Genomic DNA, 19,813 nt, shown 5'->3' on the forward strand with positions numbered 1-19,813 from the left:
TGGAGAAGATAGAGAGGGCAAAAGAAGATAGAAATTACATGGGCTGAGCAGTGGTGCCACAGAAATCTCTTTGTAAAAGTTAGCAAGTCCTGTACAAGGAGAAAAACTGCTGGGAGGGAAGTGAGCAGGGAAAGGGAGGAAGCGACATCTCCAGCAAGACAGAATCACCCCAGTGTGCTGCTTAAGAGGATGCAAGGAAAGATCCTTCTGTTTTCTTGTTACTGTGCCTTGTCCTTTCCTTAGAAACCAGTTCTCAGGTTGCTTGAACAGATGTTAAATACTGGCTGAAGCCTCAGTGTCTTTGAAAGTGTAAAGCCACATGTGTCAACATTCAGTGACTGAAGCTAGTATCAGGGAAACACCAGTTCTTAAGTTCATCAGCTCTGAAATAAGCAGTATCATAGCCTCCTTAAAACCATCCTTGTACACAATAGGTCTTAATTATGCTCCATTCACTGGATTTGAGGACAGACTTCTCCAGTAGTCCTTGTACCAGACTGCAACAGCTTCACTATGCTTATGAAAACATCTCCTGCTGGTGTGGCATATGAAAACAAAGGCATTTAATGAAGGGTTTGCAGCAACCTTGGAACAGCAGTGTTTTTGTCTGCTTTAGATCACATTACACAATCTTCTTTATTTCAGTTCCATTTGCATCAGGGATACACAGCCTGAAGAGTGACCTACTTTTCCTGCAGTATTTGCCTTGCTTTTAATTATAGCAATTATTGTGCCCTGATCGCTGGTGTAGTCCCCAGAATGTTGACTTTTTTTCATAATGTTATTGTTATATAGATTACACAGATTCTTTGCCAGCGTGTTGCCCTCTAATTATCCAGCTGAAGATGTTGCCTGTGCCGCAGACAAGCAGAACGGTTTTGTGTGGAGGATCTTTGAACATTTCTCAGGATGCTGCTGTGCAGTAGTCATTGTGCATAGACCCCACTGAGGACAGGTATGGCTCTATGTTGTTTCTAAATACCCTCTTCTTTCTTACATTGTTCTTCCCTCACTTTCAGTTTAGCCTGAGTTTACAACACAGACAGAGCAGCCTGGAAACCATCCAATGGCTGGCACAACCCTCAGCCTGCGTATCAAAGAACCGTGTTTTTTTACTAGTTTTAGATGCACCAGGAAGTTTTTTCTTTACAAACCTTTTTCTGTCTTTATTAATTCATTTAACCTGAGAGCTAATCTAAGTTAATTATATTATCATTCAACAACAGAACAATTTGTATGCGGTTCAAGTGATTAGGAAGGTGAGTCAAACTGAGCATGGTCTATAACACCAGAGATAAAAGGGATAATGCTCTTCTGCTTCATGATTTGACCCATTATATCCTAGTTTCAGAGTAACAAATATTTAAATTAAGAAAAACAGATCATAGTAAAGACTGTTTTTGCTTAAAACATAGTAAAGAGGAAAAATATTCTTACATCACGAATATCATAGGAGTGATTGCGTGACTTGATTAATAGGAAACTGTTTCAAGAACTTCCCTGTGGTAGAAAATGCCATTATTACTGCCTCAGAGTTCTTCTCCTTCACCAGTCTCAATCCTTGAACCTGTTCTGTCCTGATTCCTTATTAAAAGATTTCAAACAGTGAAGGCTTTTTGCTGAGAGCTGGATGAGATCAGTGTTGTGTCCTGGTCTGGACAATCAGAAAGTCATTGGTTTGCCCAGACAGGGAGGGCACAGCTGGTTTTACAGGTATCTTTTCTTATCGTCCTTCTTTGAAGAAGACTTTACATATGTGTGTGAAAATTCTGGGTGTCCTACTTCAACAATATCACTAGGCAATATTCACAGTTAACTGAGAATGTTTTAATATTTGCGAAAGTAACTGAAAGATGTAGCAAATACATTATTGAAGACAGATCAGAATCACCGGTACTTCTACACTGTCTAATAATTTAGTTCCCCGTTTCACCCCCGGATGAACTTATCCCATAATTGCTCATGCTGCAGAAATGTTAATTTGCTTATGGCAACTCTCTTTGGGAATGAGCTGATATGCTCCCATTAATATAAACAAATGAAAACAAAAACCTGGGTTTGCTTTTGAGGGAAGTCCAGCTCAGGAACTACTTCCAGTGGGCAGCATGGTGGATTCAGTCCCAGGCTTGAGTCCCTCTGCACAACCTACTTCAGTGCTATCATAACAATTTTTGCTGATCTCATTATATGCAACTGCCCCCATACTGTGCCCCAGAACAAACATTACATACTCAGGGTTTCATACCAAAATACAACCCACATTATTTGAGAAATTTCCATCTGCAAAAAATAGCACCAGTTTCTGAAGCCTAAAATGATGCCCCATGTACCCGGGCCCTGTGCTTTACAATGTGGATCCAGCTGCTCTGCTCTGGAGGGGACTCCAAGGCTCTCTGTTCAGAGCCACTCCACACCACTTGGAAAGAAGCTGAAGATCATTTAAGAGAGCAAAAATATTTTGTAGTATAGGTGCAGCCAACAAAAAGTCCCAGCTGGAGCCCTGTCCCTGTGTCAGCTCTAATTCTTATGCGACATGAGCAGGCCCTGTTCCTATAATGCTATTCTTATTCCGGCAGCCCCTGGGACAGATCTCAGGTGTACCAAAATATCTTGCCTGGGGAAGGCGGGTGTCCTAAAACTGCCAGTTTAGGTGTGGCTCTATCTCCTGACAAAACCCTTCAGGTCCTTCCTTAAGGGATGTCCGTAGCCACTCTCACCCTTGCCCACCTTGCTTTCACAGGGAGAAGAAGGGACACCTGTAGTTATTAAGAGCTGTCCCACTAAACAATTTGGTTTTATGACTTGAGAGACTTCTGCCCCCTCTCTCTTCCTTTCATCTTAATTTTCTTTTATTGCTGTAAATGCATTCACATTTCTTTATGTCTACATGCCACTGAACATGTTTCCACTCGTCTCTCCACTAGAACAGCCAGTCCCTCGGTTTTTAAGCGGCGATGTTCTATAATAAACATCAATCCCATGAACACAGCAGGAGGCTCCCGACAGTTTAATTATATTCCACAAGGCATGAAGTTCTCATTGTGCTCCATTTGTGATTTTTTTTCTTTTTTTAAACCTGGAAAGGCAATTTTTTTTGGTTGATTTCATCCATTTACAAGCCAAGGAGGTGTATTCCCTTGGGGTGCTGTGAAAGGTTGACCGCTTATGCAGACATAAACAAGGTGTGGGGATTAACAGAGGATTGAGAGGACATGGCTCTCTGTAAATATAGCAGAGCAAACATCAATTTTAAATAACACTTTTCTTCGCAAGGTGCTTAGGTAGCATCAAAACACACGCGTACAAAAAGGGGATAATGCTGTTTCTATTGCAGCTTTCTTGCCAGAAGGGAAAACAGAGCCTTTACAGATACAGACCTTGCTGTTAGCTCTGCACATTAACTAACTGTAAAAATATAATGAAGGTAATCAGCTTGGCAGAGGCTTTTCCCAGTGTTAAATGCTAAAATTTGTCAGAAATCTGAATTATTAATTCTCCATCTATACATATATATTTGGTCTCATTTAAGTAATGTGAAGGTGTTTGCATCACCTTTCAGTTTAATGGTGATTTCCTTTTCCTTACTTAACTGGTTTAAGAGATATTTAAGCACCACTGAAGTAAATAACTCTCAAAAACTTGCATTTCATTAATCCATTCAAAATTTAGCCTGTATTTGAAATACCACAGTGCTCATTTTGGACAAATTTTATGTATTTGAATGAGATATACCAATCTCTCCTTTATTTATGGGTATGATTTCATTTGCTACTAAAATAATGCCTCTTTAGACAAGCATCGTTATTATAGACAATCAAACGTACTTGACAATATTATTTAAGATAGGGACATTTCAAAGACAGGAAAAGTATGAACTGTTACTCTGACCCTTTCTTTCCAGGAACAGTCTTCTGTGGAAGATTTTGTTATTTCTGCCCCTCGATGGGAAACCTGACCACTGCCAGTGTCTTCACCACTGCTCCTCATCTGCCTTACCCCCATGGGCTCATCTGCGCTTTACAGATCTAAGTTCTCATCATGAGAATACAAAACATCTTAGAGCAGTGCATTATTTATTCAAAGGCAGAGGAAGGGAGGCCAACAGTATCACTTTTGAACTTCTTTGCAATTCAAGGAGATCTGCTAGGTTCAAATCCAAGTTCCCTAACCCCAGACAGGAAGAGGTAGAAAACTCCTGGAGTGTCTCTCCTTCACTTACGCCTCTGCTGCTACTTACACATTGGTTTTGTTTAGCAGATCAGAGAATCCAATACGTAAGTGACACTCTGACTCCAGGCATTTGTGTAAAGAGCACTTCATAAACCTTGGTTGGGTTAGCTGATCACCTTTCATTTAGTAGCAACATTGTAAACAATAATTGATAACATTCTCCCTGACTGTACTTCAGTTAATTTTTTTATGTCCTTCTCTCAAACTTTTATGTCACTTTATACCTTACACTGTTATAGAAATAATAAGTTGCTCTCAGCCAGCACAAGAGTTCTGGAAGATGTGGGAGAAAAAAAAGAAAGGGACTAGAATGTGGAGAGTCCCAAGCACAGCCTGCAAGTTCTGGGCCCTCTAGCTAATCATGCAGTTGGAAAATGTAGTACATGATTGACATAGTACCCAAAAAACCACGGAACAGTGTAGGTTCTGAAGTGTCTTTCAAAGGAAAAACAGTATCTACTGAAAAGCTTTGGAAACCCAGTCCTACAAGCTGCTTTCCACACATTTGCCTAGCTTAATTTTGACAAGAGAGCAGCCCAAGAGAATTCAAAGAAGCTTGTAATATCTTATTCCTTCCTCACTTCCTTTGACATTTCAATGGATTCTCCAAAAGAGAATGAAACTAAAGAGAAGAGATGCAGAAGGTTAGTTTCCGAATTACTTAGATAGCACGTTGATAACATATTTCTTAGCTCTGTCCTGGCTTGTGGCTGTGCTACAGCAAAAGCTCTGAGGGCTACTAGACACTCCTGGGCTTTGTTAGCTCTGTGTTGAAAACTATCCTCACGTATGCTTTCCAACCTGAATCAAATATGAACTTTGCAGCAGGTTTCCATTTCAATGGAGCAGTAACTTGCATTTGGCATCTAATAAATGATCCCGCTACTCTTGCTGCATAGTGGAGCTGGAGAAGAGTGAGCTCTGCTGGGGGATGGCAATGAATTGAGTCAAGCCTCTCAAGTTCCAGTGTTTTTTAAGAGAGTAAAGCATATATCAAAGCAGGATTTTGCCAAGCTGCCTCCCCACTCTGTGCAATGTTTTTTTTTTTGAGTGAGTAGCTGCTGACATAAGATCGCTAAATGGTACCCAATTTCTATAAACCTACTTTTTCTGAAGCCTCAGTGTTGGCAGATGGTTTGAAGAACTACAGGTAGAATGTAGTCAAAAAGAACCTATATGGATATGAGTTACTATAAAAAAATTTATTACAAGTTTGAGATGGCTGTGTTACTCATTAATGACATTTCTTCAGCTAGTAGGAAGAAAACTTTTACAGCCCTTCACACGGTCATATAATACCTGTCCCCACAGGTTTTTAAAACAGGCATAAAAATCCAGTAAGGCCAGAATTCTTACCATTCTTTTCTCTTACTCATTTCTTAAATATTTAGTACCCCTTACAATATGAGGCAAGGGATGGTTATTACTGCAATATGAAGTTACTTCTGAAAATGATGAATACAATGGCCATTTTCTGGGAAATAAAGACATTCCTTATGCTTTTGATAGGAATATAGAATCTAACACAAGTAAATCTTTATTCTTCCTGGACAAAGTTTGAAATGAGTCTTGGAAAGTACCTTTTTCTTCGTGGCTTTCTTCTGGCCATGCAAATGAATGGGAAGACTGTCGACATTGGTCAACGTCTACATCCTTCATACCTCCTCGTCTTCTCTCATAGTAAATAAGGGGACAGTATGACTTCAGGGGGAAGCATTAACAATTTTAAAAGCTTTGCAATGCAGATATAATGAAGGGAAGAGATTTCTTTCTAGTGGAGTGATAAATATGAAGATTAGATTAGAAAAAGGCAGAGTGATAGCATTTCAGTTCACACCTGCCGCAGCCCACAACATTTTATCCAATTTGCTCCCATCACCAACTCCATTTATAAATGAAGAAGCCACATACCTCAGTATTTATAGGTCAGAGCTGCAGATCTATTTAGTGACATTATGAATACTGTAAATCAAGTCATATCATAAACTATGAAGGAGTTCAATAGCATAACAGTAAAAGGAGAGAGAATTTATTGCCAGGTAGCAAAAAAAATATTCTAGGTTAGTTTTTTCTCTCTCCTAAAATGGATGTGATGAGAGGCCAGGAGAAGCACGATTAACATCCTTAGATGAAGCAGAACCTTCTGTGGGCAGCCAGGAGTGATGAGATGAACCATTAGTATGATTCATTAGGATAATTTTTTTTCCCCTACCTATCTAGTAAACCTGCCCTGGAAATAAACAGTGCAATTCCCTTCAGTTCTGCTAGAGGACATGGAAGGGAAAACAGAGACAAAAGAACAGAACGTGAAGCACTCATTTGCATCAGTGTAACCATTTTGGAAAGCTTTTTGTAAGTCCCTTACCTACTGATGCTGAGCTCCTGTTTTTGGCCATTCGGTTTTGCTCCAGCACTTCTCAGGTTCACCCATTATCTGCAGCAAAAGGGATAGTGAATTTAGTGTTACCCTGTGTCTGAACTGGGTGTATCCACATGCTAGGAGCTACAGTCACTGACAGGAACATGGACTACTTGATTTGAAGGAAAACCTAACAAGCCAAAATAGGTTGACTGACATCTCTCCTTCCAAATAGGCATTTCTGGAAAAAAAAGGGACCAGATGACTGTAGGCCTCTCCTGAAAATTCCTTTTCAAAGCTTTTTAGGAGGAAACAACTCCTTGCAACAACACAGTCACTGCTTGAAGGAGCATTTGCTGTCGATTTTTCACTTGCAGCAATCTTTGTCAAGTTAACACAAAAATATGTAAGGCATGCACCTGCCCAGGTGTTTTTATCTGAGTTAGAATCTGATGCAATGATCTTGCTTATAATTTGTGCTATCTGGATTTCTAGGCCACATTTATTGCTAGCGGTCCTTTGAATTCAGTATTGTTCTTAACCCTGATTCCATGTTTGGTTTCCTGTGTCAGCTGGTAACAGGTATGAACTGTTAGCAGGAACAGCTATATGATATTTCATCCTCTGACTTTTCTGCCACTTCATGAGCTTTCATGTGCAGCCACGTAGCAGTGTACCTGTGTCTTGCTGACAACTGTACAAAAAGGAGTGCCTTGAGAACCCAGTGGTTTTTGCAGGAGTATTGTGTGTTTTTGGAACTAACCCTGATTCTATTCTTTTGTGTGTGTTCCATTCATAGGATGGGATTTAATTGCCATGGGCAAGATAGTCCTTATATGGCCCCAGAGAGTAATAGTTGTAGTTAGAAATCTACCATGCCTAAAAAGTACAAAGCCTGAAACTTTGCTATTTTATTATTTGTCCAAAAATAGTTCATTTTGGTGCGTCTGGACCATTTATAATACTGAGGGCTCCTGGCAATGGTTAGTTTCAGAGAATGATGATGTCTGCGAACACCTAAACATCAGATTTGTTTATTGAATGACAAAGCCAAGCTAGAGGTTGTCATCCTAATTAACCACAGTGGAATCATGAGACATTGTGGTTTCAAAAGTGAACTCAAAGCTGGTGAAGTTTAGGTAATTGTGTACAAGTAGGGTGTTTTCTGTGTTGGCTTATATAAGCAGTGTACCGAGCATTAAATATGAGGTACTGAGTAGCCTTTAAGGAGGGTAGTCTTCTGTTTCCAAAGTGGAACATGAATTTCATTGCCAATTATGTGTTATTTATAGAAAGATTCTTTACATTTAAATTCATGTCTGGCTAAAAGTGGAAATTGTTTGGGAAACACAACTTTGGAGTAAGAGCTGCTGTGTGGTTATGCCAGAACTTTGAGTTCTCAGCTAGCACATTTGAAAGATCCTTGAACTTTGCTGAAGACTTTGTAAGTATTGAGAGGAAAAAAAGTCCAAGGAGCTCTTGAAAGTGTCATTCTTTTTCTTAGTTTATTCTTACATTCCTTGGGCACAAAGATGTGTTTTGAATACATTGGGCTTTGAGTATCTATGTGGCTGAATGTAAAGTAGAAAGTGCAAGCAAAAGGGAAAATTAAGTGTTCAGAGTGATGTAAAGTGAAACTAAAAAGTGTTAAGCAAAAGAAGAGGAAAGAAAAATCAAAATTATCTACAGTGACTTCTCCTAAATCACAGAATTTTTCCGCAGGTGAACTTGGAAGGAGAACACACTGCTGGAGGTATCCAAAGCTAGTCTGGACCTGCAAATATCAATGCCAGTGTCTCAAATGTACCTGAATAAGCAGTCAAGATACTTGTCTTTTGTGCACACTGTTAATTTACAAAGAAAGAATTGTCTGAATATGAGACCTCTGATATCAAATCTGTAAGATATTTCTGGCAGGAACTGTAAGCTATTAAGCATCAGTTAATGGCCATTGATATTGAGACTGAGTGCTGATGATCTCCATAAAAAAATCTGGACCCCGGAAAGGAGTGGAAACTCACTGAGTTAGCATATGACACCTCACTAGGGGAGATCTTGATATGCTGGTGGTAGAGCTGCTATTCATAAGAACTACAACAGGATGGAAGAATCAGCTAAAAAAAGCAATGAAATTCAACAAATTAAAATAAAAAATCCTGCACCTGGGACAGGAAAACTCCATGCAACTGTGTAGGCAGTGAGCAAGGTACTAAAGGATCAACTTTGCCCAAAAGATCAGGAGAAGCTGGTATACAGAGGGCTGAACATGGGTCAACATCATGATGAAGACTACCACAGACCTGTCTAAATTAGCAAGAATATAGCCAGGAAGTGTTTGTTCCCTTTCACTTGGCATTTGCAAGGGTATGGGAGGCATACTGTGTCCAGCTTTTGGCTTCCTCATTCAGGAAGGACATCAGTAAGCAGAAGAGAGTGTGTGGAGAACACTGCAATGTCTGGGGAACATATGGTGAGTGGGGACACTGAGGGGCCTTGACCTTGTCATCCTGTGGAAGAGAAGACAAAAAACCAAGAGTTTCACTGCTTTCCTTTATTTTGCATAGGGACCGTGTAGGAAAAGAGGGATGGTTGCTTTCCAAAGGTGCAAGGACAAGAGGTGTGGTCACAAGCTGTGGTGAGGGAAACTTCACTTGGATATAGGGCAAAAAAAATTCTTCTCAGAAATGTGATTCAGTACCGCACAAGGTTGTCTCAGGATATCATGGAGTAGTTTGGAGACATCTGGCACCTGGTAGGAGAAGGCACTGAACCACCACACCTAATCGTGATGCAAGCCAAGGAAAGAAATTATAAATATGTTCAAAATAATGGTAGTCTAATGAAGATGGATGAAGAGATTTTCTTCTCTTGGTCTTGTAACTAAAACAAGGGCTGCCAATGAAAATAAAAGGTGGTAAACTCAAAAGTGATAAAAGCAGAGTTTTTTCTTGCTTTATGAAATAATAGATAACACATTGAAGCCATGATTTTAAAAGACTGACACAGCTATCTGGAGAGTTACAGGGAAAAAAAGAATAAGAAGAGCTTTATTCATTACAGAAAAGGAGGTTTCAGAAGAGAGATAGAACTCCACATTTTGGTTTTAAAGGAGTTATAGACATCTGAAACTCCTATGAAGTCTATGTCAGGGCAACTTAGGCATCAGTTGTCTGCTGCAAAATGTTTTCAGTGGTCCCAGACAAGAATTTGTGGTTCTTGTGGTTTTAGGAAACCCAAAGCAATTCCTTACAAAGTAATAGATAAGTGCACACAAGTTTTTATAAAACAGGATCAAACTTTTACTGCAGAAAGATGTGATATTCAATTCTATATGATATATAAAAAACTAAAAAGTATTAGCAAAGACATCAAGTAACAATCAAAGAAATTTTCTTTCCTTACAGCTATCAGCCAAGGTCAGAAATTTTCTTTATTCATTGAATATTTGATCAATCCAAAAGGACTAAAATCCCTTTGTTTCCCCTAAAGCCATGCTAAGATCGTAAAACAATGTAAGGAAATATGAGCACGGGTGTTGCCAAATTACATCAAAATGTCATGTGCTACAAACCTGCAGGTTTCCCAGCCTCCAGGACTCCCCAAGACCACCACCAAGGGTGTGCCCCTGGAGCACGTTTGCCTAGAAGGTAAGAGAAGACACTGATTTAGTTCTTCCTCCAACATAAAAATGGTGCAAATATTACTCAGTTTAGCACAGAATTTAAACACACCAAATTTACATATGCACGTACATCTGAAGACATCGTGACAGGCATTTACATATAGGCTGTGGCCATTTGGACCATTGAAGCATCACTGCATATGTGGACATTTCTTAATTTTTTGTGTGAAAGATGTAGCAAACTAGAAATCATGAAAAAGTAATTTGAATAAAAATTGGAGGCTATTAAAGGCTTACAGGTGAAAGGTATATCTTAACAAGAAGACAGAGATTTGTTCTACTGATTTTCCAGTATGACAAAAGGTAAACTGAAAAAATGAAATCTAGTAGGTATGAGGCATGCAGCACTGATGTTCATAATGAACATCATAATGAACTGGCGTCGTGATAAAAGACCACAAAATCTTATTGAATTTCATGACACTTTCAAAGATTCTATCATCATCTATTTACTAGATTCATTTCAAGGCCTCAGCAGAACTCAGCACACTTCCACTGCAGATTATGTAAAATATGAAATTATAAGGAGTAGTAAATATTCAAATAGTTATAAAAACTATAAGATTTAAAATTCACTATAATACTGCAATGAACATCTTGCAGGGCTTCACAGTCTCTTTTTTCCCTCAGCTCTCTGGACTGTGGTCTGAAAAAAAGCAGTTTAACTAAAAATGATACAATTCCAGGTCTCAAAACTCACATTGATATTCAGATATTTTGCTCTGGTGTTTGGACATACATACTGCCCTGGTTTAATTAGCTATCTGACAGCAATCTCCACACTTTAGAAAGGGAACACTTCACAAGAAAAAGTCAAGAAGCTTGCTTGTGCACCTACAAAATATTGCAAATGTATCTGGAAATTAATCTATGCACTCTCCTATCTCCCCTACAAATGATGTCTGTTCATACTACAACCTTGAAAACACTTCCTTTAAATTTGCCATGCACTTTACTTCTCCTGAATGAGTACATCTTTTCATAGCTGATGATTCATTCATTTCCCATATGTATTATTTTTAAAATATCAATTTCAGGGAAACACATAGCATTATTTGAAGCAAAACAACATTTCTCTGATTTTTCTAATAATGAATGACTCTATTGTAACAATATTAGCTCTACTGAAAGGTAAGGCCATATATGAACTAACTACAGCAATTCCTACAGCTTTTTTACTTAATAGTCATGAAGAATTCTTTTGCTTCTAATTTTTTTGCCCATTGACACTATAATCTAATGTATACTTATTTTACTGCTATAAATATCATTTTATCATTCAGTTTTGACTCTCCTTGACTTATGAAACTTTCAATAAACTTCAAGATGCCAAAGGTTCCCAGTTTTTACTGAAGACACTCTTATTTTTTACAGTCCCTCTCCTCATGGTGAGCATTCCCTGGAGAGAGATGTTTCAGGCAATTGGAAGGCTCAACATTAGGACATGTAAATGTTTAAATTATGGCTTGCAGATCAATGACAAGAAATAGGACATCTATTTCGGGTAACATTGTGGATTTATAGTTATGAGTCAAGGCTAATGCAAGGTGAACTCCTCCCTTTATGATCACTGCCACAAATGCATTAGCTCATCCGTGAATTTAAAAATCGACCTCCAGACAGTTAGTTGGTAATTTGGCACCTTGCTTTGATTGTATACAATTTAACAAAAGAACATCCAGCACTAATTCAACAGTAATATTGCTTCTGCCTTTCAGGAATGATTTATTCATTTGGATATGATGTCTAAATTGCATTTTCTAAAGGAAGGGTGTTTATTTTGTTTGCAGTTTATTGCATTACTTCTCAAGGACATGACAAAGTAAAATTGTTGCTACTGATTATTAGATTGAATGCAAGTATGTCCTTAATGATAGTCCCCTGTACAAAAATCCCAGAGGGTGGACATGTTAGTGGGAGTTATTATTGCACCATCCTTTCCGACACACTACAACACACCTCATCTGGAAACTACTGTCCCAGCTATCATCCACATAAAGTAGACAGGAGTCTTGCACACCAGTGTTGTAGACCCGAAGAATTCACCAGATCTTTGTACTGCCTCATACTTGCAACTGTAGGATGGGTATCTCAGCATTTCTCGGGGTCCACCACACAAGAGGCTCTGCCTTGCCTGTGTTGAGCTCCCTGATAGTGCAATCTTGTGCTGCTGTAGTGTCAGAGCTGGTTTTTATCTGTAAAACAGGCTTGGGTTTGCCTAGTTCCTTTAGTGAGCAGCTGCCTCAGCTACCCTGATGTACAGAAATGTATTGTACTGTATTTCTCTACAGCAGATCCCATCCTTATTCTGGTCCTAGAGGAAAAGGCTTTTCATTCCTTACCATTGCCTGCAATGGTGATGTAAGGCATGGCTTACTATTATGTACAATCTTTTTATTATTGGGCATGACTAAACACATAACATAACACATAACACATAACTAAAAATGTAAACAGTGGATCATAGCCCTTTTATTTTTACATTAAAAATATACTTCTTGTTACTTTTTTAACACATAGCAAAAGTGTCCAAGTGTCAGAGACTCCCTACATTACTGACATTTCAGATTAATGACTCCTTAGTTACTGATTCTTCTCTCAGCTGACTCTTTCTGTCTAGAGTTTTCACTAGGCTTAGCCACTCTCTGCCTACATCCTATGGAAATTCACTACATTAGTTATTATCACTAAGATTGTCTTGGATGTTGGCACCCAGGTATTAACTAACAATCATTTGTGTCACACTTTGCAGCCGCAGCCCTGCTGGATATGTGATGAAGAGCATTTCAAAAGGATATTCTCCAAAGATGGCTATCTGCTCTACTAAGAAGGTCATGCAGATATGGGTCTAAAATGTAAACTTCTCTGTAACTGTGAATCTCACATTGGCTCAGTGAGTGCTCAATTCTCCCAGCATTGTGTGTTAGGTCTGCAAATCTGTCTGGACCTGAAACAACCATTTGTGTCTGCAGGTATATCTGATGAGAAAGGCTGTCCTCTTGAACTCCGTTTTCTGAATTTGTTTCCAAGTCAGACAGATAAGTGCCCCTATCAGTGAAAAAAAACCAAAACAGGCGAGCATTGCTATCTGATTCCAGCAAATTCTCTGCCAAGCCTGGATGATACAAGGTGGTCAAGCAGGCACATGGTCATTTAACCACAGGCTGTGTTACGGTTTTCAGAATAACAGCAAACAGTGCTCTAGATGTCTGCTGGGACCATCAGTCTGAGATATCACTTGAAAGCCCAAGCTATAAATCTGTCAGCTAGACATATTGATGCTCATTAAGTAAGCCTTGGTCAATCAAAGAAGGGAGTTACCTGGCATCAGTGTAATGTGTCTGATGTCTCATGATTTAGTGTCTTGCAGTACGAAGGTGATCCAGCATCTGCTACTTGCAGCGTGAGTGACCTGAGGTTTTGCTACGACTGACTTCCACAGACAACCAGTCGGGTGTCTGTGACCACCAGTCCTTCATTCAGGCTTCACCAGGCATTTGATGGGAGACTAGCTGGCAAGATTAGTTACCCAGCTGAGTTGGTAGCTTAAATAAGTTGCAGAGTTGCAATAGATGGTGTTTAGCTGGAAGAGTAATCAGATATTACTGCTCACACACCTCTTTGAATGTCAGTCTGTTCAATGGTACTCTAATTAAATGGAAAGCTAAACACTGCAAGAGTTTTAGCCTGGAGCAGGCTGATATTTCTGTTGGCTTCATAGGGCTGGTACAGGTAACTAGTGAGAGCACATCTGAAAGGATGCTGCACGTAGGACAGCAATTCCTGTCCTGGAATTGAACTGTTGTTGTACATATTCTCTTTCTCCAGTGGCTGCATGTGAACTGATAAAACCAGAATGCCATCCAAAGGATTATTGTAATTTTTTTAGGTGTGATTTTTGTTTGTTTGTTTGTTTTGTTTGTAATCGGAGATTAGTGCAGGGCTCTCCCTCTCCCTGTCTTTCTCTCTGCTTTTCTCCCTAATGTTTATTAATTTCCTTTGACTGAAAATCTTTAGGGTATTTTCACCTTGAAGGTAAGTAGAAGGTAATTCTTTCCTCTTTCTTCTCTTTGCCATTTCTCAGGATATCTTCTTTCACACTGTAGCCTTCCATTATCTGTAGTCTTGCAGTACACAAAGCCTCTCCTTTCCTATAATGTGCATAATAAATCTGCACTCTTGAAAAACTGGAGATACATGCAACAGCTGTCATGCAGGAGATCGAAGAAAGACTGTGGCTCACCTAGAACCCACTTCATTACATTAGCTAGAGGTCTTAGAAATCACATTTCCTCCTCCATAAAAATTCTTCTAGGTGTTAGCACAACAGAAGATGTGGAGTTCAGATGCCAAAGCTTTGAAACAGAAGTGCATTTGTAATGCCCTGCCTTGGCCTTACAGCCCCATCAGAAAAAAGTAGACAGTGGACCAGCAGTCTGAGAGACTCTTCAAATGTTATGGAATTAGTGTCTTGATTGCCTCTTCCACAATTTTAAAGGTAACAACATGAGAAATCAAAAACCCACTATAATACTTCTATCTTTACTTTTGAAACAGACATGATGTATTTTTATTCCCAGACATTATTCAGCTTTATTTTGGCAACATCACTTCTGTGGCCACAGCTGTTGTGCCAGGCACAAAGAGTACACAGTGATAAGACAAGAAGGAATGGTTTTGAACTGGAAGAGAGAAGGTTTAGATTAGATATTAGGAAAAAAATGCTTACAATGGGAGTGGTGTGGCACTGGAAGAGGTTGCCCAGAGAAGTTGTGGAAGCCCCATTCCTGGAAGTGCTCAAGGGAAGCTTGGATGGGGCTCTGAGGAACCTGTCTAGTGGAAGATGTCCCTGCCCATGGCAGTGGGGGCTGAAACTAAACAGGCTTTAAGGTGAAACTGAAAAGTCTTTAATTCCACCTCCCAGGCACTTACTATGTACCAGTGATAACCTAGATTTCCTAGAATACAGCTTCTGTGTTAAAAGGAAACTGTAGCATTGAAAGAATTTATTCTCTGCAAATTTAGTTCAATTTTGTCTGCTTGGCATGGATGTTAAATTTCCAACCTCCATGATCAAGCATTTATTAGAATTGTAATCTAGTAATTTTAACCTAGGTAGGGTTTTAGTAGTCTATAAAAATTGCTTATCTGCTGAAGCAGGACCCAAGATGACACTGTCTTTCATATTCAGGTAAACTTTCTACTAAAATGAAAGGAAGTTTTATTTGTAAAAGGACTAAAGTATACTCCCAGGCTCTGGCAAGATGGCAGCATTGCTAGACTGCTGATTTTAAAAAGGTTGAAAAAAAGGAGGTTTAAAAAAGAATTAAAGATCAAGTGGGATACAAGAAGGCTGTGCTGGATAACATTCTTCTCACAATGTTTTCGCCTTTTTGTAAGGTAACTCATCAAACAGTAGTTTGTTATTAAATCATTTGACTTTTATTTCACTGGGGACTGCACTAATTTTTAAATTGTAGTGGCTGCATTTTTGGATTTTCCCAGCTGCTACTATGTATTAAATTTGAAATGCCTCTGGCACAAATGAAAACAGTGTGTTTTTCTTTCTACGAGAATTAGGTAGGTAAAACTAAAGTTTGTGTTTTAAGAAAAATGTGCTAAGGAATCTTTTCACCCTCTCATTTATTCAAAGTTAAATCTTCTTTCACATTTTGACATTGTGTAGCTCTGAACATTGCAGCTGTGTCTGAAGATCTTGATGGTCTTTCCAAGCATAATATATTTGCTAATCTCACCACTATTTTTAAGTAGTGTTTTTTGCAAAAAGCTGCATTGGAGTAGCAGTAGAAGTTGAACCTATTTCATGGATCACAAGGGTGTAATACAGAGGGTATTACAGTTATCCTTTTAATGACTCGACTCACTGCACTGCCTGGACCAAGACCTCTTGTTTTAGAAGTCTTGCTGGACAAAGGGGACAGGAGAATAAAGCAGCCAAACCACTTCTGAGGGAAGGTGGAGGAATGATGTGTCATATGTCATTTTAATAGGTAAATTCACTGACCTCCCATAGACTAATTTTCTTGCTGCCATCTGCGGATGTGTTTATAACACAGATGAGGACAAAACTGTTACCAGAAAATATATCTAGATATTATTGCCCTTTAATCCTATCAGACTGCACTGCTATCAAACCAAATTTCTGTTTGATCATCTGAAACTAATTAAATAGCAGCTTTCAAAATCATATGGATTCAGCTTTACGATTCCCCCACTTTTGTGAAAAGATAACGCTAAGCTTATATTTTTATTCAACTACACAAAAAAGTGCTTCCAAAAGTCATAATTAAGCAAAAAAAAAAATCCAGCTAAGTTTTTTTATTTTTTTATTTTATTTTATTTTATTTTATTTTATTTTATTTTATTTTATTTTATTTTATTTTATTTTATTTTATTTTATTTTATTTTATTTCAGAAGGCCAGAGGTACAAGTACTGATGCAGAAGAGCATTTTCTTCTCTTTCAGGAAACTTTTTACTAGTAGTTGCCTCCACTGTTTGAAACGAAGTTTCATGGTATTGTGTGATTAGCTGGAGTCTGAAGTTGACACAATGCTTGGGAAATTTTTATGGCTGTTTTCTCTTGAAGCGAAATCCATCTTTACCTTGATCAGACACAGGATGGCTTAATAGATCAATTCTCTTCTCACCCTAATAATGCTTTGCTTCTTTCTAAATGAAATGGCTCTGATTGACTTCATGATTTTGTTTTCCTAGGGGTTACTTTTTGAAATAGCAAAATATTAAAGAAAACATCAAAGTGCAAATCTCCACAACTTGCAGTTATTGAAATATAAATAATACATAAATATACAGTATATATTAAATGAATATTACACGATATATAGCATAAAATGTATCATTTATATTGTGTAGTCTGTTATATGATGTATGAGTATATAATTGATCATATATCATATCTCTTACCATTTATTAAATATTGATAAATATTAATAAATATTAAATATATAACATATATTTTAAGTTATATATTACATTAATATTATATGTCATCTGTCATATATTACATGGTAGAAGGAATCTTTCAGCGCATTTTAGGACCAGACTCATGAAGGGCAGAATCAACCAAAATTCAGCCTAATGTGCAAACTGGAGGAGCTGATTTTTTTTTTTTTCTCTAATATTTCCTTTAAGTGGGAAGTGCTAGGAAAAGTTGATTTTATTCTTAAAGTAAATCTTGTAGAAAGGATTAGCAATCTTGTAGAAAACAAACGTGCCATTTTATGATTCTATGAATATGGGTGATGTAAATTGTTCTCAAGAAAAAGCCTGTTTCTCCCCTCTGGAGGGGATTGAACCCTCATGCAGCTGAAAGCAAAGGCACCTTTGCAGATACACACTTCGCCACCGGTTCACAAATGCCCCTTTGGTACACTCGTTCTCAGTGGAGCATGTCAGTGGTTCATATTGCGTGGTGGTGGTGGAGCTACGACAGGCAGGACAGACACGCACTCCGCCACACACAGCTGGGTCGTCCCAGCCACCAGCCGACAGAGCCCTGGCTCTCTGGTATGTGGTTGTATCCCTGCACCTGAACCCACAGCCTGCAAACCCTCATCTCTGTGATGAGAGATTGTTCCAGTCTGATAGAAGGGCAGGCCCTTAGCACTTCTGGGAAAATCATCAGAAGTTTAAAAAGAAGACAGGAGAGGCTGTGCTGTCTGACATAGGCATGGCTGGACACATGGATAGAGTAGCATTGAAACACCACCAGCTCCTTTTATTCCATTTTCCTTCTGTTTCCCTAAGCATGTTTCTCCCCAGGCCGTAACTCTTGTTCCTGCAGGGAGTAACACTCTGTCTTTCAAGTGACCTTGGCAGAGCCTCTCCCATGAACTCATCTCTAGGGGTCTCACCCAGCTCATCAGGTTACTGCTCCTAGTGACACCCAGAAGGGCCCAGAGCAGGAGACTCCATTGGCCCCAGTGGGCTTAATGGGGCTCACACACACACACCCTTGGGCTTCTCTGCTCCTTTTGCAAGCCTTTTTTTAACCTAACAAGTTTTTGAGTAAATCCAGTAGATGCTAGAAGCATGCCATGGCCATGTTTATTTTGCCTGGTCCTCAAGGAGCTTTATCCCTCAATAGTTTGCTCTCTGGCAGCAGGCAATCAGCATCCTAGAGACTGAGACCCCTTCAAGGACTGGGAACACTTTGTACGTGTCAGTCATATGTAGATGCTACAGCAGATCCTAGGAAGCAGTCAGCCCACTATGGTCTCCCTTGGAGAGGAGGACCAGCTTGGGATGCCTCTGGGCTCAGAGTCAAAAGAACATGTAAGAAGAGGGTGGACTGCATGGACTGTGTGAAGGAGAAAACAAGGCTCCAGAAGAAGGCGGTATAAACGCTAAAAAAGCCCATGTCTTTTTGTGTAACTGAGAGGAAAAAAAGTCCTTGGGCAGTGTGAAAACCTGCTATCAGTAGACAGTTTTTGATAACCTTTCAGTATTGATTAATCATTTGCTGTGTTCATCTGAAACAAAGCCCGTGGCTTGTTTAGGAGATGGCAGCATTGTAGCTTAGTAGTGTCCAAAATACCATATCGCTATCAAGGCTAATTTAACACTGATGAGATCAATAAAGTTCCTAGGGCTAGGACTAGATAAGAAACATGGCTCATTACATGATGCTCTAGTTCTCTATGCAAAGAGAAAAATCCTGCAGTAGGGTGAGAGAAATGGAACCTGGAAACTGTGGAGTCCTGAAAATCAAACAGGTGTTTTTGGCTTGCTCCAGTAAGTCACCTGAAATGATGTCTCTGAAACAGTAAGAGAAAACTGGGAGAGGTTCCTTTCTATGTCTGGCTTTCTCATGTGTGCCCCTTGATTGGAATGTCCCTTTTTGGCTGTTGTCAGTGCTTGCTCACTTTCTCTTTTTTCGCTTTCCCTCTCTAAAACATGCAAAATCCAAGTTTTCTCTATCAAGGTAAGTCTCTATGGAGTTCCACTGTCTTTGGTGGAACTAACATAAGCATCACTTTCATACGGAACTGCTGGATATTGTTTGATAATATTACCTCCTGATACAAAGTTTAGATTTAAGACACAAAAAAGCATCTAGAGTCTTGAAAGAGGGAAGTGAATATGCTCACACACTGCTGTGCAGGCTAGGCCCTGTACCATGCAAGGGGAATGACAGACATGCCAGAAGAAAAAAGTGAAATTCTATTCCCCTCTGGGAGTATGGTATCTTTGCCAGCCCTGGAATGAAAGTATGGACCCCTGAAGACAGTAGTTCTAGTCTTTTGTTCGAAGTGTCATATGAGGTTAAGGGAGATTGTGGGCTTTCTCAGTTTACAAATGGAGAACCTCTTTTAGTATACCAGTTTAATAGTTGAACTAGCCATCTAGCAGCAGACCAACAGAGTGCTCAGCAAGAAATTGGGAGCAATCAATCCCCTTTTCTCCCTGCCTGAAAGACTTAAGCTTCAAGCTACAGCAGCGTGGCCAGTCAGCAATGAGTGCATCACATTCCTGCATGTCCGTTCTTCCTCTAGTCAT

The sequence above is a fragment of the Empidonax traillii genome, unplaced genomic scaffold (assembly GCF_003031625.1).
Source record: "Empidonax traillii isolate 1590-97213 ecotype Southwest subspecies unplaced genomic scaffold, ASM303162v1 scaffold469:size586335, whole genome shotgun sequence".
Lineage (NCBI taxonomy): Eukaryota > Metazoa > Chordata > Aves > Passeriformes > Tyrannidae > Empidonax > Empidonax traillii.